The sequence below is a fragment of the Peromyscus eremicus genome, chromosome 8a (assembly GCF_949786415.1).
Source record: "Peromyscus eremicus chromosome 8a, PerEre_H2_v1, whole genome shotgun sequence".
Classification (NCBI taxonomy): Eukaryota; Metazoa; Chordata; class Mammalia; order Rodentia; family Cricetidae; genus Peromyscus; species Peromyscus eremicus.
In genome coordinates, this window is record NC_081423.1 from 93,989,971 (window position 1) to 94,014,615 (window position 24,645).

Genomic DNA, 24,645 nt, shown 5'->3' on the forward strand with positions numbered 1-24,645 from the left:
CCTAGTTTGTTGCTTGTTAGCTATGTGCTTGGTTAAACATGGCTAAAATATTTAGAGTTCTGCTTCTTCCACTGTAAAACAAAGAAGATGAAGCACCTTTTGGGGCTATGTTTGAGGAGGAAACATGTCGGCAGGTCTAAGGCTTTTAGGGGTGAAGCTCACACATAGTATGCCTTCAATAATTTCCCTAAATTATTGCTCATGTACTTCAGTGAGTTTCAACTGGGGCAATTTTGTCCCAAGGATCAGAAGATAGAATTGATTGTTAAGGCTAGGGTTGGATTCTGATACTGACCTCTAGTGGCTGGCGGTAAGTCAATACCACATACCCTTCTGCCCCCTCCTCCTCACACATCAACAATAGTAATAACCGATTATTGTCCAGTTACAAATGCCAGTAGTATCATAGCTGAGACATCATGCCAGAGCAGAGAACATCTGTAACGTGTCTGGTATTCATCTCTAGAAGAAGTTGTAAAGAGGGGGTAAGAATTAGAACAACTTCTGTTATAAGCCCTCTTTGTCTTATTTTCTGTGGAGTAGGAAGCACACACACGTGAGTGTGTGTGTGTATGTGTGTGTGTGTAACTGTATCATGTAACATTTTCATTTAAAAGTTTACAAGCACACCCATATAATTCTAATATCCAGATTAAAAATTGGAAAGATGACAGGACCCTAGCTATCCCCCTCCCTTAAAGTAGCCAATCCCATCAGATATCTCACTATTTTTACCTTATACACATGAAGCCATACATTAGCATGTTTTAACACCATTCTTGTTCTATTCAAACACTATCATTCTGAGATACCCTGACTTAGGTCAATATTAACAGCTTATTCCTTCTCATTGTGGAGTGGTAGTCCATTGGATACATACACAGGAGACTTTGAGCCCTCTGTGCTCTTCCAAGGCATCCTAGTAGCTTTGTGCTTTGGGCATTTGGAGCAGTGCTGTTGTGTGAATTATAATGATGTATTTTGAGATGAACAACCACCTGGATCTCTGTATAACATTTTGAGCACACAAGGAATCAAGTTGAGCCGTGACTTCCCATCAGAGTTTCAAAAACAAAACAAAATAAACAAACAAAAATCCTGAAGCCCACTATGTGGCTACACCTCTTACTTTGCCAGAGTAGATTCCACTGGTGCCTGATTGTGCTAACATCTACCTTGCTCCACAAAGTGTCTGACAAATGCCACTTCATGGGGCTGGCTCATTAGATAAAATGCTTGTCACTCAAGCATGAAGACTTGAGTTTGGATCTATAGCACCCATGGACAAAGCTGGGTGTGGTGGCAGAGCAAACATCTGGAACCTTAACACCAGAGAGTGGGTGCAGTTGGAGACAGGCAGAACCTAGGGGCTTACATGTCATCAACTAAACCAAAACAGAGAATTCCAGGTTCAGTAAGAGACCTGTTTCAATAATTATGATAACAAGTGAGAGAGTAAGACACCCTAAGTCAATCTAACTTCCTTGTGCACACCTGCTTGTACACCTGCATGCAAGTCCTCCTATACACACATATATGTGCATGCACAGCACATAGACATATTTTTTATTTTTTTTATGTCTATTACTTTCTAATACTTTGCTTAACTGACCCCACATATTTCTCAACTTGTGCAATTGGAAAGTAATCTCTCTGTGCCTGCTTTGCACTAACCACATTGCTCTGTTTATAGTTTGCCAAGTCTGTTGCACACTGTTCGTGATTCTAGACCTGCTTCACAGGTTCATCCCAGTGCAATAGACATATCTGACATCTTCACACCTTTCATACCCTGGGTTTCTAGATCACCTCCATGTAGGAGCACCTTCTTGTCAGGCTACATGTACTTCCTAAATCTGAAAGGGATAGGCTCCAAGATCATCAATGAATGCCTGAAATCAAAGACCACACAAATGTCTATCATTCAATTTCACTTTCAGCTAAAGCACTTCTATTCAGTGGCCTAATTTTTGTTGAGGCACATGCTGGTTTTCATTCCTTTTTAAGTTCGGGGCTTTGACACTTGTCTTGTCTAAAGGCAGCACCTGTAGCTCTCTTTTGACACATCTAATTTCCCAGCAATGTGACTCATGCGCTTTGAGACCATCATGGCAAACGGTAACCGTGATACAGTCAGATTTGATTTGGTAAGTGAAACAGCTGACAAAAGACTGACAGGCGTGTAGCATATACCATGTGGATACACTGGGTAATTGTATGATTCCTGTCTATGGAAGAGTAAAGCAAAACAGTGTGAGATTTTTAGGCATAGTACTCATGCAGGGTTTAAAACTTATGCTTTATTTATTTATTTATTTATTTATTTATTTATTTATTTTGGTTTTTCTAGATAGGGTTTTTCTGTGTAGCAATCATGGCTGTCCTGGAACTCGCTTTGTAGACCAGGCTGGCCTTGAACTCACTGAGATCTGCCTGCCTTTGCCTCCCAAGTGCTAGAATTAAAGCTGCCCGGCTTACATTATTTTCTCATGGCATTTTTCACTGAAAAGTTTTTTCAGCTGTCTAAGTTTCAGGTTATTGAAATGACAGGAAGTGGGCAAATGGATAAAGAGGAAGTTACTGCATAAGCTGTCCCTGCTGCCATATTTGCTGTGTAGACATAGCTCATCTTTCCCGGAACTGCTCTCTCACACTGTGATCAACTGTCTAACCAAGTGTTGATTATTCTTTCTCTAAACCCAACCAACCACACCACAAGCTCAATTAGACTAAAAATTATGTTCCCTCACCATTGAATAGCCAATGAATACATCTACTGAATGTTAATCAAGAGAATGATCACAAAGTTAGGCAAATAAAGGAAAGCAGAAACCTGTCTCCAGATCATTTTATTTGGTCCTTTAATGTAGTTTACTTTCCAATAATTATGCATACAGTAAACAAACAACAAACATTGTTCTAGGTTTCAAATGCATAGATTTTTTTTGACTCCATATAGCTGAATTGGTGACCTCTAAATTCAATGAGAGGTTCTGTCTCAAAAAACAAAATGAGGGGGTGATTGAGAAGATACAAGATGCTATCTTCTTCTCAAAAAATATGCAAGTACACCTTCATGAACTTCCACATGCACACATGCACACCAAGGCATGCATGTACTATACACTCAACACACATACAACAACAACAACAATAAATAACAACAACAACTGCTCCTATTTACTGGTACTTACTAAACATAGAGCCAAACTTTTAATGCCCTGTCTCCTTTAAGGCCATGTACATCTTCACCTTGCCACCAACTCATTTTCCTCACTCTCGGCTTTCACCCGATGTCATAATGTCATAATCCCCCTCTTCAGTTACCCTCATGACCTCATGCCGTCAGTTGTTCTCTCTCTAAGAATCTACTCTTCTGACAACAAGAAACCTCATTTTCCCTGATGTCTCCATTGCGTTCCTTCGCTTGCGATCTCCTTTACACAGAAAGAGGCAGAGCCCAGGCCCAGCAACACAGTGCTTCTGCACCTCGCACAGCAGGTTAGCATTTCTAACACTTCTTGGTTCCAGAAGTGTGAGTTTTAATTCTGTGACTCTATGAAGCGCCTACGATAAATGTCACTCTATCCATTTTCCATAGTATCAAGTCTAAACGTCTGCCATGAGACGAAAGTGGTGAGAACAGGATACCTGGCCCTTTTCCCCTTTTCTTTCTTACTTCAGAGAAAACAGGCAGGCAGTGCCTTGAACTCCCTGGCCACAATAAACATAAAAATGAAGATCATTTGAAGGGGACAGAGCAGATAGAGCCCAGAATTCCTAGTGTAAGAGGTACTCGCTTTCAGAAAGAGCCTTGAATTTATCTCCATTTTAATGTCTTTCCACATTTTAAAATATTAGTTGAAAGGGGGATTTGGGAGGGCAGCCTGGCCAAAGTAAACATTCAACACACTGTTATACTAGAATTTTATTATACTCGAGTTCACAGGCGTCCCTGCTGCTGCTGCTGCTGCTGTTACCACTGCCTGTCCAGAGACTGGTGAATCAGGGGTTGTGTCTGAAAAGGAGACAAACGGGATTGAGAAAAAAAAAAAAGTCCACTTCTTTCTCTGTGTGTATTTGAAAAGGCATCATGTATATGTGGTAGCACAGTGGTAAGAAGACTTAAAAACCTGCCCTAAGTATTGAATTAGCCTCATTTTTTTTATACCACTGGGATGGTGTTGTTTTCTTTTACCCTCTTTAATGCTGTAGATATTTATATTTTCATGTCGTCATGGAGACCAGTTGCAATTGAAATGATTTTGTTCACGATTGTGGAATCATCTGTCTCCTGAAGTCATCCTGTGATATACGCTGTGGACAGAAAAGATTAAAGAAACAAACTGGCAAGGGCGTATTTATGCAACGTGACAGGAACATACACAAGGAAGGATGATGTCATAATGTAATTTAGAGGTTCTGGCAAGTATATGGGTGGTAAACCATGGCTGCAGTCAGCTAAGGAAAAAAAAGTTGGGCTACGTGCTTTTTTGGGAAAGATCTTTATAATATTTTTTCAAGAATATGGGGCTAAGATAGGCTAATAGCTATTGATCTTGTTCGGCAAAAAAAAAGACACATAGTCTTCCTCCATGTTCCCATCTGTTAATTGGCATTCCTTGATGAAAAACCAGTTTACTGAACTGCTAAGAAAGAATGATGTCCCGTAGGGAAACTAAGTCAGGCCCTCCTTGAAGTCAGCCTGAAAGCCTCAAATGGTCTAGAGGTGGAGAAGGAAGAGTAGGAGGCTGTGTAATTGATGGCTGGTGGGTCTACCCTCCCAGCAACTGTGTTCCTGCCTCATCTCGCTTCCCCAGTCCACAGGGCTGGATGCCTGCTGCTGGTTCTGCTCCTGTTCCCACCTCTTGCAGGTTTGGTTCCCTCTCTCAGCAGGACCTGGATCCTGCAAGCTTACAAAACCCAAACAAAACTGGTGCTCACAAATATGTAACTGTTTTCCTTAGCTCCTGGCATAAATCAGAGAGGGGGTAGAGGAGGGAGAGGGAGAGAGGGAGAGAAAGAGAAAGAGAGAGAGAGGTTAACACAGGGCTCTGGACTGTTTATTTTTTTGCCAGCTGCAACATGCTACCCTCACAGGGGATCACCTAAAACCAGTTATGGTTTAGGTTGCAAGGGGATGTCAAACTTAAGCTGCAGGCTTGGCCCCTCTCGATGAATTACAACCTTGTCAAGTACCTATTTTTTTTTTTTAAATCAATGCAGGTTTTCTATCAAATCAAATACCTGCACACTAAATTATATTTTTGGTGCCAGCCTGGCTCTCTCTCTAAAAAAAAAAAAAAAAAAAAAAAAATCCCCTTTGCTAGTTTTTTCCAGTCTCCTCCCCCCTTGACTGTGATACAGGCAGTTTTTGTTCATAAGAAGCAATCGCAAAGCAAACCCTGTATGAAGTGGGGCCATATGATGGGTAATTGTCTTTGCCATCCTGTGCGCGGGTAACACCACTCTCTACCATCTTTCTCTGTGGCTTGACTAGAAGAAATGCCCCCCAAGAGATTGACAAAGGGTGTCCTGGGGTTCTCAATCCAGTCACAGAGGATATACACTTGCCTTCTGGAGAGAGATATTTCTTTTTCAAACTTAAAGGTGATGGATGGTGTAAGCTTCCAACTCAGGTGATGGGACAAGAGTTAAACACTTAGATAATGCTTTTCAATTGTGCTTTTGGACATACCCCCTCTTGTCATCAGACTTGATACACGTAAATAGATTCTGAAGCAAACAGGAACCCTCTCTCCCTCCCTCCTTTCTTTCCCTTTAGCCCTCTTTTCCTCTTTTCTCCTTACCTTTATTCCTTCCTCCTCTCCTTTCTCCAATCGTTTTCTTCAACAAGAAAGGAAACTTGGACCCATGTTCATGTCAGCTAAACACTCAAGTTGATAAAGGCAACATTAGTAAGTCTCTATTGTGTGTGTGTGTGTGTGTGTGTGTGTGTGTGTGTGTGTGTGTGTGTGTGTTATAAAGGAGAAGAAAAATTGAAAGAGGGTGTTAGGGAGATCTGGGGGGTAGAGAGGGAGGGAGGAGTGGATACAATGAAAATACATTACTCGTGTGTGAAATTCTCAAAAAAAAAAAAACCCTTTTTTTTTTTTTAGTGGAAGGGAACTTGGGCTAGGAGGTGACTCAGTCAGTAAAGTGCCTGTCTTTTGAGCAAGAAGACCCAAGTTCCATTCCCAAAAGAAAGCTGGGTGTGATGGTGAGTTCCTGTTATCCTAGCTCTGAGGTGCACAGATCCCCAGGGTTTGCTGGACAGACAGCCTGACTTCTGTGGAGGGTTCCAGACCAGCAACAGATTCAGTTCCATAAAGAAGGTACCAGTGCCTGAGAAGCATCAGCTGAGGAGATGTCCTCTGACCTTTACACACATACACATAGAGAGAGAGAGAGAGAGAGAGAGAGAGAGAGAGAGAGAGAGAGAGAGAGACATGCATGCACCTATCAACATGCACACACAAAAATAAATAAATAAATAAATAAATAAATAAATAAATAAATAAATAAATAAATAAATAAAAGCTTTCATACCACCCAGCTCTTCAATCCCACTTCCTCCTGATGGATTAGATATCTAATTTTTGAGATTACTTTGTTCTTTAAACTTGTTAGAGCCCAAACTGCCTGTCCTTAACACTCCCAGGCCAGTCAGTCAAAGTTGCTTGCCTAGAAATGTGACCAAAAAAAAAAATGCATTTTTAGTACAGGGGTATCTGTGTATCAACGTCCATACGGGGCAAAGCCACAGAGGCCAGTTGCTCAAAGTTGTCACTGAGGTGGTCGCTTACATGGCCTAGAAGCCTTTACTTGATGGTTTTCCAATTAAATGCTACATATACTTCAGGGCATATATAAAGAATCCTCAGATGAATTGCAAACTGTTTTCAGTAGCAACTGGGGTAGGTAAAACATTGACAGCAAAATCCCAAGCAGCTGTGTCTGAGTCTTCTAAACTCAAATAAAATAGTTTCTGGTCAAACTCAAATATTTTTTGATAGGCTGTCATGGTACCCGTGTGGTCTTCCTTGGGAGCTACCTGCCAGGGGCTGTTATATTAGAACTCTGTCCACCTGCTTCAGCAGTAGGCTCGTGTTCATTAGTCACCTTTCATGGCAAAGGCATGCTTAGAGGTAGCTGGGATAATTCTGGAAGGGAGAACAGGGAAGAATAATCTATAATATAAGTTTGAAAAACTTTTCTTTTTCAGTTTATCGAGACAGGGTTTCTCTGTGTAGCTTTGCGCCTTTTCCTGGAATTCACTTGGTAGCCCAGGCTGACCTCGAACTCATAGAGATCTGCCTGGTTCTGCCTCCCGAGTGCTGGGATTAAAGGCATGTGCCACCACCTCCCAGCCAAGGTTGAAAAACTTAAGACACACAGGTGTATCTGATGAAGCACAGTTATACTAGAGGCCAGGCTTCTGCTTATGTCGATCCTAAAGGCTCTAATACAATTGGATAAATCCTTCACTCAGTTCTTACCATAGGAAAATTCCTGGAGCTAGCTAGCTGTTACAGGACACTCATATGAGTGGGATCATGATTCCTAAGAAGAAAGCCACTAGGGTAAAAGAAGAGAGGGAAAAAAGACAAGGATGATATAGGAAACACTGAGTCACATGATGGGGAGGACAGGTTCAGAGTTATGTGCCTTACCCCGGGAGGTCTTGAGAAAAGTTACTTCTGTGGGCTTTGCCTTAGAACTTTGCCTCATTTGCTTTGTGTAAAACTGACCTTGGTCTCAATTTCAGAGATAGACTCTCCTTGTTTAAACTAATTCATTCATTCCATCCTCCTGACTTGAGTGACTCAGTCAGGGACGACATTGAGTCCTAATCCTCACTGGTAAAAACGTTGAACAGGGAATAAGACCAGAGTTCAATCCAAGAGGGAGAAGCCTAGAGTTTGTGTCAGATGAGTAAAAGATCAACACTTATCCACAGTAGTCTGCTGTGGGATGTATGGCAAATGTGTTGCTGATTAATCAATAAAACACTGATTGGCCGTTGGCTAGGCAGGAAGTATAGGCGGGGCAAGGAGGAGAATAAAGCTGGGAAGTGGAAGGCTGAGTCAGAGAGACACTGCCAGCCGCCACGATGAGAAACAGCTTGTGAAGATGCTGGTAAGCCACGAGCCATGTGGCAAGGTATAGATTAAAGGAAATGGATTAATTTAAGCTATAAGAACAGTTAGCAAGAAGCCTGCCACGGCCATACAGTTTGAAAGCGACATAAGTCTCTGTGTTTACTTGGTCAGGTCTGAGAGGCTGTGGGACTGGCAGGTGAAAGAGATTTGCCCTGACTGTGGGCCAGGCAGAAAAACTCTAGCTACAGTAGTCAGTGGTAAGAAGTGTGAGAGATTAAACGAAACCTGGACTAAGTTCCAAGGCAGAAGCAGCCTCTCCTTGGGGACAACAAGTCTTCAAGACTGTATCCATGTTCTTTGCATCCCAGCAGGGACTAGGGACTAGATTTTAGTGATGTGCTTGGTGTGGATGAAGTGGTGTGCCTCCCTTGAAGTCCAATGAGTATGATAGCACACAGCCCCTCATCTCTCTGCTTCCCCTCAACAGCCTGAGGCTCCATGACCATAATAGGCACAAAGATAGTGAGCCTCGGAGTCAAACATGGAAAGGCATCCTCTGACACACTCTGACTTTAGATCAGCACTGAGGGAGCATCAGACTTCCATGGCACTCAGTGGTGTGGATACTGCGATTTATTGAAGTGTGTGTCTTAGCCTACAGGACACAGTGTAGGAGTTGGCAATTCAGGGATGGGCATTAAGGAGTAATCACTCCTTAGTTTAGTTTGATGGTTGGCAGGAGATTTGTAGGAGAAAGAGAGAATGAAGAAGTGTTAGTCAAGATGATCTGATGTATAAAATGCCCAAACATCTGAGCAAAGTAAACAGAAAAACAGCGAACAAACAAACTCTGCAGCGAAATCATTCCATCCCAAATAAACACCTACAAGAATTAATTTATGGAAAAATGGGCATGCTCAACATGTCTGTGACGTATGACATCAACACAGCCATTTGGCATAGTAGAAATAAACTTTGAAAGTCCTAAAAGGAGCCATAACAGATAAACATGGACAAAGTGGGGAGAGCCGAGACTCGGGTTTTGTACTCACTGGTGCCTGGAGCCAGCCTGAGTATCAGACTACTTCAATTCTAACCTCATGCTAACCTAAATAGAAACACTTATAACTTGCCTTTACTCCAGAACCATCACCATAATCACACCCTCTCTGCTGTCAGGCACACTCAAAACAGTTCCCAGCTGCCTTTCTTCCCATCTACCACCATCTTGAAAGTCATAACAGACTCTTAGCAAGACCCCAACATTTTCATTTTACATTTTACTCTAAAAGTTATACATTCGTGTCTGTCTCATTAGTGGAACCAATAAAAGTATAACTGTGTGCTGGAGAGACAGCTCAGGGGATAAAATGTTTGCATGAGCATGAGGGCTTGAGTTTGGATTTTGGACCCCTACCATCAAAAACTGGTCATGGTGGTATTCGCCTGTGGCCTCAGTGCTGAGGGGACTGACAGCTTTGGAGTTCACTGCCCAACCTTCCTAACCAAATCAGAAAGCTCAAGATGTAGAAAGAGACTCTGCCTCAAAAAAATAAGGTGGAGACAGACTGAGAAAGACAATAGATGTCTGCCTCTGCTCCCATGTGTGCCCAGGTGGGTGCTTGCAATGATACATGTGCATACCATACATGCAAGAAAGGAAAACAGATATGAAGATATGCAACCGAGAAAGGAAATGCTTTAATGCACATTGGCATTGAAAGATAATAATAATAAAGAATGAGTGAGATCTGTCTAAGTTAAGGAAAGATAATTTTTTAAAGCATACAGAAGGTCACTGGGATAATCTGCTATACATCTGCCAAGCCTTCAAGCATACAATTAGAATAATTGTGAGAGGGAAAATATAGACTAAAAGATCAGATTAGATATGGATTTGAGGTTAAGTGACATATTCGAGCTCTACAGTTTATCTCTAAGAATTCTGAGAAATAACTACCAATTTTTCTGTCTACATGTTTCTCATCTGTGTATAATATTTTATATTGTTTATATGATATTTACATTAATATGTAAATCTATGTAAATTTTATTTATCATTTCACAAAACATAAGAATGGTGAAATGACTATTTCCAAATTATTATGACAGTTTATCAGTGGACAGCTAGATCTAAATGAAAACAGGAAGGTCTGATGCAGAAGAAACTCTGTGAGTAGAAAATGGCTATTTTTAAATGCATTAGTTCAAACTTAGGTGGATGGTAAGAACTTGGTAAATATTCACCAAGGTCTATTATCCTTCCTTCCTTCCTTTCTTCCTTCCTTCCTTCCTTCCTTCCTTTCATTCTTTCTTTTTTCTTGCTCTTTCTTTTTTTCTTTCTTTCTCGTTTTCTTTTTCTCACTAGAAAAATCAACAGGATTTGGAGATTTGGTTTCATTAGAGAGGACAGGGTAGAAAAACTTAGAAGTAAGTCTTAGGAATAGAGCTTGTTGTTGTTTTCAGTTTTGTTTTTGTTTTCTTAAGTTAATTGAATCGTGTTCTACCCAGGCGTCTATGGCAGAAAAACACAAGCCTACATTCATCACACAAATACACCAAATTCTTTAGCTAATAAAGGAAGACGTTGTGTTCCATCCATCCCTTTCCATTGGTAGGGACATTCAACACTGGGTATTGAATTCTCTCATTTTATGTTTTTTGCCTGGAGTCCCCCTCACACCACACATTAGCATGACCTGCCGTTAAGCAGTCTTTAAACTAAACCCACTTCATAACCTTCTCCAGCTTTTAAATCTAAACTAGGGTATTTGGGGGTTGCAGGGGACTTCTCTTTGAAAATTAACTACCAGGGAAGACAATATTCTGAAACATGTCCTTTCTTCTACAGGACTTTCAAAACCTGCAAATGAAGAGCATTGGAAAACAAGACTTGCTTTAGTGAGAAAGTGGCCTCACTCTGCTGATAATTATCTACTTCCAAATAGTGTTACCAGGTGGGAATTGAAGTTTTCAGAAAACATGAACATAGCCATCCCATAGTCATGTGCATTTTCTATTCTGGAACTTATACTGAAAAAGAATCATAAAAAAAAAAAACTGGGCTGCTGACTTTGGCTGCTTGGCACCAAGGCAAGGCAGTGGAGATAAACTTAATTTTATTATGATCATTATTAAATAAAGATTTGGGAGAACAGCAAGGGTATATTTGTGATAGAAATTATAAGAAATTTATGTAAATAACCATGTAGATTTCATACATCCCTTAGGCTCCAACAAATATTTCAAATCACTACTGCCTCTTGGGAAATTGATTTTTTTTCTTCCTCTGTTTGAGGACTTATCATCCTTGGGGTTCCCACTAAATTGGGTCCAATTTGAAAAAGTATTTTCAAGATGAGAATATGGAATTCAAAATCAAAACACTTTCTTATTAAGGCATGGCTTTTCCCTTTAAGAACTAGGCTTTAATATCCGGGATTATAATTTTATTTTTATTGTGGCACCCTTCTACCTGAATTCTTATTTTCTACCCTCTCTGGTAGTATGTTTTCTATGGACCCCATAGTGCAGAGTGATAGGAAAAAAATATCCTGATGTCCAGAGTTTCAGATCAAATCTTTCAGCTCCTGTCTCAACATGGTGTAAGTACATTGCCCAACTTCTCTGGGAATCAATGACCCTCTGGGAAATAGAGATTATATAATACATTGAAACTATCTTCAAAGCTCATAAGGCATATCAAATGAGAAATTACCCTAGAAAGTGAACTGTCAACTATGAACTATCACAGAATACTGTATGGTTCGTGCAAGCTCAGCTTTGAATAAGGGCCTGATACTTATCTTCAAGGCACTGTGATAACAAATTAAGACTAAATTGTAGTGCTGAATAGCTGGAGAGATGACTCATGAGTTAAGAGCACTTGCTGCTCTTCCAGAGGACCCAAGGTCAGTTTCCACCACACACATTGGGTGGCTCACAATTGTCTATAATGCTGTAATTCCAGCTATAGGGTATCTGACATTATCTTCTGACTTCATACATAGTATGCACACACACACACACACACACACACACACACACACACACACACATACACTAAAATAAAAAAAATTTAAATCGCTGAGCTGAGTGTGGCAAGTCAGCCACTAGTGTAGTCCAAGCATTTTAAAATGCTAAGGCAGTAGGATCGTCATGAATTCAAGGCCAGCCTGAACTGAAGAGCGACACGCTGTTTAACATAATAGAGAAATGAATAAATAAATGATAAATAAAACAAAATATTTTTAAAAAAACTAAATTTAGCCTGAGAGGCAGGTGTTAGGTAAACATAACTGTAAAAGGTGATCATACCTACGACAGAGGGAAGGGAATGTTCTTGAAAATCGTAAGCGAAACATCAAAAGCACATTAGAAGGAGGTGGTAAGAGAGGACAAGGGATGTGAGAGCTGAAATTTGAACCATGTCAATACCTCCTTAGATATTAAATTTCAGGTAACCAGCAGTAGTTACCTCCTTTGCCTCATTCCCTTAGCACAAAAGCCAAAACACCTTCATTAATTTCACAGACAGATTGTCCACACAACCAAATCCACTACCCTTCTCCCCATACCGGTGAAGAATGCAGACATCTGTTTCACAAGATGGGAAGATTTCTTCAAAGGAAAAAAACTGACAGAATATAATCTGAAGCTCGAGCAAAGTGGGGGGAGTAATATTGTCCCTTCTTTTGTCAGTGTGTTTGTGCTCAGGTCTCTCCCTGTCTCACATGAAAGTTCAGATTTGGGGGTCCAAATGTGACTTAGTGTAGACTTCCACAGATTCTCGGGATTTTCACACACAGACTTCAAAGTTGCTGGCCACTGCTTTCTACTTTGTCCTGTAAGCTGAGAGACGACTAGGGAAAGATCAGTGCATTCATATTAAGAGAGAGAAAAGGGGGAACCGTGACCCACAAGCTCATCTATTCAGATTGAGCTCCTGAGATTCATTGTGTGGAAGGCAGTATTTGTGGACAACTGACTCAGTGCCTTGTTACATCCTGGAGTTTGTTTGCAGTAGCAGAATCATCAGATGATTAGCATTTCTACACTCAATCTGCTGTGTGAGCTCGTGTATAGCACACTCCAAGGACCAAGGAAAGGAGGGAAAAGTAACGTCCTCCCACCCAAGTTGCAAGGATCACTGGTTTATTTTACCTGTAGCTAATATCAACTTTCTGACACATTTTTGTCTGCTTCAAGAAAGAAAAAGAAAAACACAGTCTGCTTGAATCTGTACAGTGTGTTATTTATAGAGTTGTGGCCACAGCTCTTTATGATAAAAATGTAATACCTTCCCGTAAAAGTTCCTTATTTTCAGTAAAAATCCCCTGGTTTTCTCCTGCAGCCCCTATACCTGGAAAGCTTCCCTGATATACGAAAAGATGGGCCTCCAATGTGCATTTTAGGGTCATGCTTTAAATCCACTTTTTGATTGTAAAGTGACTTCTCCCACTTCAGCTAATTACTTCATATAACCAGAACCCTCTGAATCTATGAGAGCAAATATCTACTCCAAGGAGTTTCCCAGTCAGAAAGTGTGGCGAAGCAACAACTTTAAGTGGGCTTGATTTCTCTTTAAAATCTTCCCTCTCTGGGATTAAAATCTTGAGATGAAACATCTGGATTTCAGAGGTGTCCCTGGGGATTGAAAGTAACAGTTCCGTAGAATACATATTGCACATAATATGGCCTTGTTATTTCTATATTAGCACTACCCCAGCCGGTGCCTGCAGTTAGCATGTCAGTCTCCTGACACGTCATTAATAAACAGGTAATTTCATAACTGATTTCCAGCGAGTGTCATGTTGAAAACCACCTGGGTTTTAGTTTTCACTAACATTAAAGGGACAAACTAGAGGGAGGTCGTTATTACTAAACTGGGACTAATTTAACTGAATAATGATTCGAATCAGCAAAAATAAATGCATATGCAGAAGGATAAAAGAAGTTTCCAGACCAACGGAGAGGTCTGGATCCACTAATAAAAATGGGACTACGCTTTCCCCTTTCCCCCACAAATGGACCACATTTGGAGTTATTCTGAAATGGTGCCCATTGCCTCTGGGAAAGTTCCAGAGACACCAAGGAAGTAATCATTGACGGGTTTAGAAAAAATAAAATCTATGGGTTTAAAATTGTGACATATGAAATTAGGTCATGTCGATTTCAAATGAATATTGCATGGAAAATGCCATTAAAAATTAAAAACACACACCAAGGTCAGCCATGGACAGTGGTGCCTCTGGATCTAACCAAGTCTGTAGTGGCAAATGACAATAGACTCCTTGTCAGGCATGGCTCCAGCAGAATCTGTGTTTTGGCCTGGGCTGGAACTTTTTATTTTTTTTAAGTCTTGATTTTCCATGTTAGTTGCCTTTCTTGTTGCTATGATCAAATACCTGACAAGAAGCAACTTAAGAAAGTGCTTGTTTGGGGTTCCAGATTTTGGGGATACAGTCCATCAGGGTGGCGAAGGCACAGCAAGAGAGGCAGGAGGCTGCTGGTCACATTGCATCTGCAACCAGGAAGTAACATAAGACAGGAGGAAGAGCAGGGCTACAAAATCCCAGGGTACTCCTAGTGAACTACTTCCTCCAAGGAGACTCCACTCACTAAGCATTCTACAGCCTTCCCAAACAGAGCCACCAGCTCTGAGGCAAGGACCAAATACATGAGTCCATAGGGGCATTTCAAATTCAAAGTACAACAATGCTATTCTATAGGCATCATTTCTATTACCCTGGAAAATAGCTGAGCAAGGCCATAGTCACTTGCACAACATCAGAGTAGGGGTCAGCCTTGTTTCCTAAAGGCCCTTAGTCTTGCAGTATGTTTCTGGAGGGATTTTTAATGGCCCAAGGCTAATCCATACCTCAGTATCTTGGCTTTTGCCTTCTGCTCACATGAACAGCAACACAGATGGGAATAAATGTAGAAATTTGCAGCTCTACCCATTTGCCTTCTACCTAAAAGAGACTCATATACCACTTATTTTTCTGTGACCTCCTAACCCCTTCTCAAATCCACATTGACCTGCTTTCCTTATTCTCATCAAGTTTACAAGAGTATGCTGTCATAAAGTCTACAAGGCCATGGGAGTGTTGAAGGAATTCAAATCAAAGAAGAGTCATTCTTCAAACTAAAAAGAGAGCATTTTTTTCATAGAGAAGAGTTCAGCTATTAGCATGGATTTACAAATATGGAAATAGATCTCACACTCATGGACTGGACAGAGAAGACATCAAGACCGAGCAACCTTTCTCCACAGTCTAAGACCTGAACTGTACTCACTCTAGAACTGAGGATCCCTAGTGGTGGAATGCAATTTCCTGTGAACTGAAACATTCCCTCCCTATGAGGAGTAAAGGAGGCTCATTAGACTCAGAAAGTAAACAACTCCCAAGTCTCAGGAAGTCCCTAAAACTGTCAAGGTTTATAAGGTCCCTCTCCAAAGTTACTTCAGCAGCAATGACTTCTGGGGATACTCCTCATCCAGCTAAGCTGCCAGGAAGTTGTGCAGGGAACCCCAAAGATACAGCATTCCTGAGTCATCACCCATGGCTTTTCCAGTGAGGCAGCTGCCTTTGAGTCATCCATTCTCCTGTAAGTAACCACTCAAACATAGCCCTATAAATAACACCAGGGAAGAGTGACAGAAGAGAGCATACAACTAGGACTGGACCAGTAGGGAATAATTTCCCTATTCCAAGAGTCCATCCCCATGTTCACATAAGAAGAGCAAAGGCTTTCTTCTCAGTTCTTTGAGTGCTATCATAGAAATTTTGACACACCTTAAATCTTGCATTTCCAACCTATACAGTAGGTATAGGTGGAGTTAAGAAAAGAGAAAAGAAAAAAAAGCATGCATTCTCAGATTTATACTTTTTAAATATCAGGAATTGGCCATTTTTATGATGCTGTTAGATTAACACCATTGTTCTCTTCTTAAGGAACAAGAATTCTTCTACCTTGACATTGTTCTCTAGGGTAAGGTCCAAAATTAATACATTTCCATAGTGCCAGTCACAAGGTGTTTCTTGTGTGGAATTTTTATCTGAGTGCTGAAATATGACTCTACTCATCCCTCTTGATTCTTTCTCATTCATTAACTGTAAAACAGTTTGTACCACATAGAAAAATCAAAATAAGCATGTACAGCATTTAAAAATAGAATATAATGTCAAGAGTTTAATTTAGTATATACTTATATAGCCAAATGTAAATCTAGCAATCAAGAATTAAGAAAATAACCTAAGGATAAGTCTAAAACAAATATAATTCCCTCTGCAATTGTGGTCTTTATGTCCTCAACAAATACTGCTTATGACCTGTTTAAGTAACTCCCTTTGCTCACCTCTGCATATTGACCTGAAGATATTTCCCTTGGTATGATAAAAATACTACATAAAAAAGAAATGCAAGAAAACAACATTGGAGACAGTGTGTGTACCAAATAATTCGCTTAATCATTCATGGGGTTCTTATGCAGGGGCAATTTTGTAACTTGTGATTTGAAAATAAAATTTCCCCCATCAGTTCATGTTTGAACACCTGGTCTCAGGTTAGTGGCTCTGTTTGGGGAGTTTATGGAACCTTTGGCTTGTGGAGCCTTGCTGGAGGAAGTATGTGACTCTGGTAGGCATTGAGATTTTATAGCCTTGTCCCACTTCCTATGTGTGGAAGGAATGTGATCAGCCTGCTTCCCGACTGCCAACCTAGCCTCATCTTCCTGCTGATATCCTCTCACCCATAATGGACTGTACTTCTACTCTGGAACTACAGACCCCAATAAGCCCTCTATTCGCTAAATTGCTTATTATCATGGCATTCTATCACAGCAACAGAAAAGTAACTAATACACACCCATGTTGTGGTATGATTATAGTGAGGAGAAAGCCAATAGTACTCAAGCAGATATTTAAGAAGAGACTAAATATGTGGATAATCAGACATGGTCATAAAGGCCAAGAAGGTCCAAGGTTTACTGACAAAATCTTAAGAGTCAGGAGAGCCACTGGTATGACAGTTAGAGTCTGAGAACTGGGGGTGGATGGACAGATGCTGGTGTCTGAAAACCTGCCTTCTTATTCTATTTATGCCAATATTGATGAGGAAGCACTTTCTTAAGTTCCATTACTTCCAATGAAGCATTGCAAAGATAGACCCAGAAATACTTTTTCACCAGCCTTGAGGGCATCCTTTAACCCAGGTATATCGATGTCTTCAGTTAACCATCACAGCACCCAGTCAAGAGATGCCTTGGAAGGTCTGGTCACATATTTGATTGTTACAACTGGGAGGATGGAGGTTGTTGCCATAGTGACTTCTACTTGTCCTATCTAGCAGTACGTAGATGCTGATATGAGGCATCCTAGTCAGTCCTACCATAAGAATCATCTAGCTCCCAATGACAATAGCACGAACATAAAGAAATCTTCCTTTGGACTCTTCAGTAGAGTCATTGACAAAGCTACCAGCTTGCAGCACTCTATCAGTCAGAGAAGTCTTCTATAGGGCCTGTATAGTTTTCATCTAAGCCTCACATTGTTCCATTCCCAAAGCAAAATGTTACGCTCCTCAGAATCTCCAGGGAAGCTCGAAACATACAGCTTTGGGTGAAATGTAAATTTCTTAAAATATTTATCCATCCATAAGTGGCTACATTTTTGACATTATTATAGGGTTTCTCAGTGTTCCGTTTTATTAAAAAATATTTATTTGGTTTCTAAGATTACTGCTTTTCTGACCACAGAAAATTCAATTACTGAAAACTGCAGCTATCAAATTGGTTGAAAATAAATAGCCTTTTATCCAAAGCCTGGCAAAGACTGGTTCACTTTTAATACGTAGCTATTTAAAAAAAATAAAATAAAAATAAGAAAACATGCTCACTGCAAGCTGATGGACTGCAGAGTGAGAAGCGAAGCAACATTTTGCATCATTGGGTTTTATTTGAAGTAGGATAAGAAAGAAGTTGGGAAACGGCATAATTTCCAATTATTTTTTTTTCCTCTTTTGTTTTCCAGGACAGCAGAAACATGAACCTTCTTGCCAATGGAAATCACTTTCTCCTGCTTTCCCTCCATCTCGGCTTGAAATGTTTAGTAATGCACAGGAAATGTGCTAAGTGAGACCTGCAAACGTGGGCTTCCAAGATCCAAGCTAATTACGTGCTAAGCAATCTGTGGCGGTGGCAGCAGTGCCAAGGAGCCAGAAAGGATGTTGAAGTAGGATGCCTTTCAGGGCCTCCCTTTTCCCCTCCTATTTACATCTTAATCTCCCCTACCCAACACATTTTCCCTCTCTCAAGAAAGAACACGTATCCACGTCTCCTTAGCAAAAACCAATAAACAAACAAGAAGAGGCAACTAAAACACCAGACCCACATCTTGAAGGAAAGGAAACCACTGAGAGTGAAAAATGGCTGTAGCCCCTCTCTGTCCACATGTCTGACCTGTCTTCTAGTTGAGTGTGATGGAGCTGCATGAGATTCAAGCCCATTGTTAATCTTGGGCAACACAAAGCATTTTTTTAAGGCAGATAGTGCTATTGCAGAGTTTAATGGCTAATGTGTTTGTGAACTACCAGCCTGTTGCTCATCCATGTTGTGTCAATTTTTGGAGAATGATTAAGGCTAAGCATTAAAGGATGCCCATGAGAAGTGTGGAGAGAGACCCAGATTGCTCCACTTTCTGTACTTCATCTACTGGGTAAATGTGTGCAAATTGTGAAACTTCAAGAGACATAGTTCCTTACCTATAGAATAAAGTGGTTGGGGAGAACTATAGAAGGCCACTTGTAACTCCTTGATGCTTTGCCTAATTCATTCACTCCTGTGGCATCACTCACATGGCACAATTTGATCACTAAGTTAATGTGACATAGACACTAGAAAGAAGATTCCTTTTCAAATTTGAGGTTCTATGTGCACAAAGTATGGCAATAATCCAAGGCTAATAATAGTAGTTTAAATTTTCCCAAAGGATTCTTCCCAAGGAGTGCTTTCAACATGATATTTTAAAAGATGATGGATATGTTAATAACAGGCTTGAAAACCAAGATAGTCATGTGATTTGTGTGCTTAACTGGGATCATCATGCCCATTACCCAGAAGGATTTTCTCTCTCTCTCTCTGTCTCTCTATGTCTCTCTGACTCTCTCTCTTTGTTTCTCTCTCTCTCTGTCTCTTTCTCACACACACACATACACACACACACACACACACACACACACACACACACGACTCTTAAGAGAGTGATAGGGAGAAGAGGTTAACGAAGGCAGCTTAATCTTAACTGAGTGTATGTGGTCTGTGACAAAGCCTTTGATAACTAAAGAAGACAGACTAACTGCTATGCCACAGTCAGAATCCAGATTAAGCAGAGAAAACACTGGCTGCAAGAGGAGTCCCTAAAAACAAACAGAAAGAGGAAAACGCAACTTCTCCTGTTTTCTTGCCTACCTTGCCTAGAAGAGAATCACAGCCTCCTTGTTTTCACCACCTGGTTTTGTGGTCTTCTAGATAAGAAATGTGATGACAGACAATATCAGTTCCAGCATCCCAATTTCAACGTCTTGACTAGATTTCTTGCTGCTACTTACCATGGTTTGCTGGTGCTATGTGAAGGGTACTAATCCCATCTTTTTCGTTCTGGAAGAAACCATCCCAAGAAAGCAGTATTATGTTGTTGCTGATATTGCTATTGTTTGATAAGTCAGAAAGATGACCAGGGAATCACATGTTTTGGAAATTTGGTGCAGGCATAGAGAATATCACTTTCACAGAATTTTTAACTAGCCAAATTATGCATTCAAAAGATCCTGCCTGCAAGGCAGAATAATTCCATTACAGCTCCATGGTTTCTGATCAGGGTCTGATAGCATTCTACCAAATGGCATCAAGGGATGGAATTTAAAACATCTTTAAAGATCACAGGGTCAGCAGATCTTTGTTAACAGATTCTGTTAGCAGATCTGCCCATGTGCACATCATGCTACTGGCAAGGCACCCTTGACTGATGACTGACAGCTTTGTGTTGATGGAGCCTGACAGTGGAGAGTCTCCCATCAAGGTGGAACAAAAATGAGTAGGGAGGTGGGGGATGATCTACCTTTGAAGTCATCTTAGCATCCAACACAGTTCCTGTCTGGTGATCAGGATTGTGTTAACTCCCATGACAGGGTTTTTAAATTAACATCTAATGTAGGAAAATGGATTATAGCATTCAACCCACTTTGCAAAGCTATAAAGCCCTTGATAGACTTGGCAATCACAGAAGGAAGGAAAGTCAAGTATTTTGTCAAAACTAATGTAAAGAAAGGTTTTCCTTAAACCTTGGTCTTATTCACTAGACAGCAAGGTTATTAAAATAATTATAAAAAGTGATAGCTAGATAGATAGATACATACATACATACATATATTCATACATACATAAGCAGGCAGGCAGAAGACAGGTAGATGGATAGATTAACGATGAATGGGCTAAAGGCACAATAAAACTTAACTGGGATATCTGATTGTATTGCTTAGACAAAACCCAGATAAGGAAGAGATACTAGGATCATCTTGGTTGTCTGCATTTGATAAGCATCACAAGACCAAAGGAGGAAGCTGCCACTGAAACAGGACCAAGTGTGTAGGTAACAGAGAAAGATGCTGTAAATTAAGGTCAGTGTAAAGAAACAACTCACTTATTTCTCAGGCTGAGCCTAAGTGAACACTATGTTGTGTTAATAAAAGGAAGGAAGTGTTGTTTTCTTTAAGTATGCTTTTTAAAAGTCCAGCTCCATTTAACAGGCTTGCTGGTCACCTACTAGCTATCAAGAGTGAGGTATAAAAGGAACCAGAGCTCTTCAGGGAGGGCTTCCCGTGACGTGAGCGCCAGGTGTGTTGTTCTGATATGCCTTTATTCATGTGTTTCTTTTCATAAAAAGAGTCCTTAATGAGTAGGAGAAGCAAGCAATCCAATCACACTAGAGACATGTCTCCTCCTCTTCCTTTTCCTCTTCCTCCTCCTCCTCCTAGTCTTTTTCTTCTTCTTCATCTTCTTCTTTAAAAACAAAAAATTTAGCATTACAGAAGGGGAAAATATGAAACCATATCTCCATCTGTTTTGTTGCCTCTAGAAAAGGTTTAAACACAGTATACAGAAGACTAGAATAAAATGGATGCAGTCAGCTGCTAAATTTATGTGGCAAGAATCAGGGAACTTCCAAGATAGACAAATATATTGTCTGAGCATACATGGCAGGGAGAAAGGTTGAAAACTCTCAGTCTAATCTGCTGTCGATATGATTTCCTAGTTCATCTGGTGGCTGGCTAAGAAACCCAACCGCTGCACATTTGAGACATAATTACGTGGAAAAAGAAAGAAAGTTGGTAATTTATATCGGTGCCTACCCTGTGTTACTTTCCAGGAGATCTGACCCTTTCTCCAACCTCTCTTTGACCACGCCCACTCCACTCACTCCCAAGCCAGAATGGAAGCGGCAGGTTGCGCTGGAAACATGGTTTATGGGTAATGTGTCTGTAATGGACTCTCCACTCAAAACCAATATAGCAGTAGCATAGCCATCAGCAATCAGTCCATAAAATCTGCAGTTGCCTCCTTTTTTTTTTTTTTTCTTAAAAGGGCCAGGAAGCTAATGGATTTGAAATTGCAGAAGCGGACGACAGACCTTTTTAATAAATGAAAATAAAATCGAGTCTCGGGTTTATGTTGATCTATAGAACTGTGAGTCCCAGATTCCCACACGGGTTCCCTCAGGGTTGATTCCTAGCCTAAACCACCCAACATTTACAGCTGATAAGTGTCTGCTAAAGAGTAATAAAATACAGTGTGTGTAGTTTTAGAGAATGTAACTTATCACTTTCATCAAAAGCTCCCCGAAAATGTGTTTATCTAAAAAGCTTGTATGTTTGTGTATATTTCAAATATCTCTGCCGTTAGATTGAGCTCCTTGGGCATTTAAAAGCTAGTTCTGAAACAGCGTCTTTGGAAACTGTTTAGCTGGGGGTTGATGGTTACATTTCCTTGGATCTGAGCTAATCTTCAGGTTACAGACTTCATACAAATATATACAAACGAGATGACGACTGTTGTCTGATTTTATTTTTTCTCACTAAATCAAGGTTAAGGCTTAAAGCCCAATTCATAAAGGATGGAACAAAATTGTTTATATCGGTGTTAGGTGACTTAACTCTGACATAACTGCTCCTGAGAACTTTCCAGACAGTTGAATGTGTGTATGTGTGTTGGGGAGTGGGAGCAAGCAAGATGTTGAGAAAGAGTTAAGGATGCTCTATTTCATGATGCATTATAATCACATGCTACTTGAAAAAAAAAAAGCATGTGTGTGTGTGTGACAGAGAGAGAGAGAGAGAGACAGAGAGAGAGAGACAGAGAGACAGAGACAGAGACAGAGACAGAGACAGAGACAGAGACAGAGACAGAGGGAGGTGTATGAAGCATTTGTGTGCAGGTGTGTGTGCCTGTATGTGTGTGCATGCAGACTCCAGAGGAGAATGTCTGGCATGTCCCTTTATTGATCTGAGCCTCACTCCCTTGAGACAAGGACTCTCACTGAATCTGAAGTTTGACAGTTTGGTTAAATTGTCCAACAATGAGTGCTTAATAGCCACCCATCTCTGCCTATCAATGCTGGAGTTACAGGAGTGTATAGCCACACAGGACTTTTTTATGTGGGTACTGAGGATTTGAACTCAGGTCCTCAGTCTTGTGCAGGATGCACTCTTACCCACTGAGCTATCTCTTCCGACACTACATACCACTTTTCAAAATTGGTTGTGCAGCAGATGGCTTATGGAGAGGAGCATGGATGATTTCATCTAAAAAGGCTTCAGGTCATTTAAGGCATAGAAACAGTTCAGGTTTGTCAATCAAAGGCTGAATTCTAAATGTCACGTGATGCATTATGTGTTCCCTCAAGGAAAGTACTCATGAAGTTGCAGGGATGCAGCAGTTATCCTGGGAGTTGCAAGGTAATATATTTCCTGCACACTTGTCACCTTCATGGAGATAGAGAGGGGCCCGTGTAGGCTTAGATTATTGATAGAATAATGTTTTCAAGATGTTGCAACTAGGAGTGTATTCCTGAGGCAGAAATCAGACCGTCTTGCCCATAAATGCTCAATATCCAGATCATTGCATCCTGTACAGAGTACCCTCCACTCCTCAGGGAGTTTTATGAATGGATTTTGATGTAGTATGATCAAGGAAAATCCAAGCACACTAAATGTCTCTCCCCAAGGTACACTCATAGGACAATGTGCAGCTGCACTTTATATGAATCCAACTTCTTAAACAAAGATTGTCCTTTATTTCTTTCATTCCTCTTGAGAGTTTGAAAAATTCATTCCTTCAGCTAGCACAATGACTGTACTCCTGGACGGAACTGCCTAGGAGGATCCTAGAAATGCAAGTCAGAGGTACTACACAGGACTTTAGAACCTGGAAGATTTTCTCCTTTAATTTGAGAGAAGATCTTGGTGAGTTGTGATCACTCTTGCTTGGCCCATTGTGTTTACACAAAGCTGCTCGCATGGACACAGTGAAGCAGTTACTCTGTTTGGCTACTGTATTTTTCCCCTGGTGTATAAAATACTATGGTGACTGTAACTGGCCTCATGAGTAAGCATGAGGCACTCAGTAAGTCACAATTAATTTTAGTTTCACTTAACTTTAATTTCCTCTGAGCATTGAGGCATATGACTGTAATACTTGGGAAGCTGAGAAAAGAAGACTGCCTTGAATTTGAAATCAATTGTCACTATGCAGTAAGTATCAGACCAACCAGGTTTGCATAGTAAGATGATGACTCAAAAGATAATTCATTATCATTGGCTGATAAAAACATCTTTAATTTCATAAACTTGAAAAAAAATGACTTTTTGAGATTTCAGATTTGAATTTCCTAGATAAGTAATTACATAAACAATTTTTATTGATTTTCCCAGAGACATTATGGAATCAATGGTTTGGCATCTGATTAATTTAGGGTTTTTCCACTAATGAAAATATTAAATGAGGGGATGGAGAGATGACTTAGTGGTTAAGAGCATGTACTGATTTTGCAGAGAACACAAGGTCAGGTCCCAGCACCCATGCTGGAGAGACCACAACTCCCTGTAACTCTAGCCCGAGGGCAATCTGCTGCTTTCTTGTGGCCTCCACAGATGCCTGCACTCAAATGCACATAAAATTCCTCCTAATGGACACATATACACATCATTAAAAATAAAATCTTCTAAAAATTAAAGAAATATCAGAGTACAAAATTTTAACTTTAAATATTAAAAATAGGGCCTAGGGAGATTGTTCAAGTCGGTAGAAGTTCTTGCTTACAAGCATGAGGGTCTGAGTTCAAATCTCAGGGTGGAAATGGGAGGATTTCTGGGTCTCGCTGGCTGCTAGCCTAGCTCCAGCTTCATCAAGAGAGCCTGTCTCAGCAGGTAAAGTAATAGAGCAGAGCAGCAATATCCTTTTTTGATGTATAGATATACACACGAGTAT

General features: G+C 40.5%; 1 long non-coding RNA gene across 1 annotated transcript; it reads left to right on the forward strand.

Moving 5' to 3' along the window:
• Positions 1-3,344: 3,344 nt before the first annotated feature.
• LOC131916450 (uncharacterized) lies at positions 3,345-18,939 on the forward strand. Its single transcript, XR_009380547.1, has 3 exons — positions 3,345-3,501; positions 10,954-11,059; positions 18,137-18,939. It is a non-coding gene; the product is annotated as an uncharacterized LOC131916450 (long non-coding RNA).
• Positions 18,940-24,645: the final 5,706 nt, after the last annotated feature.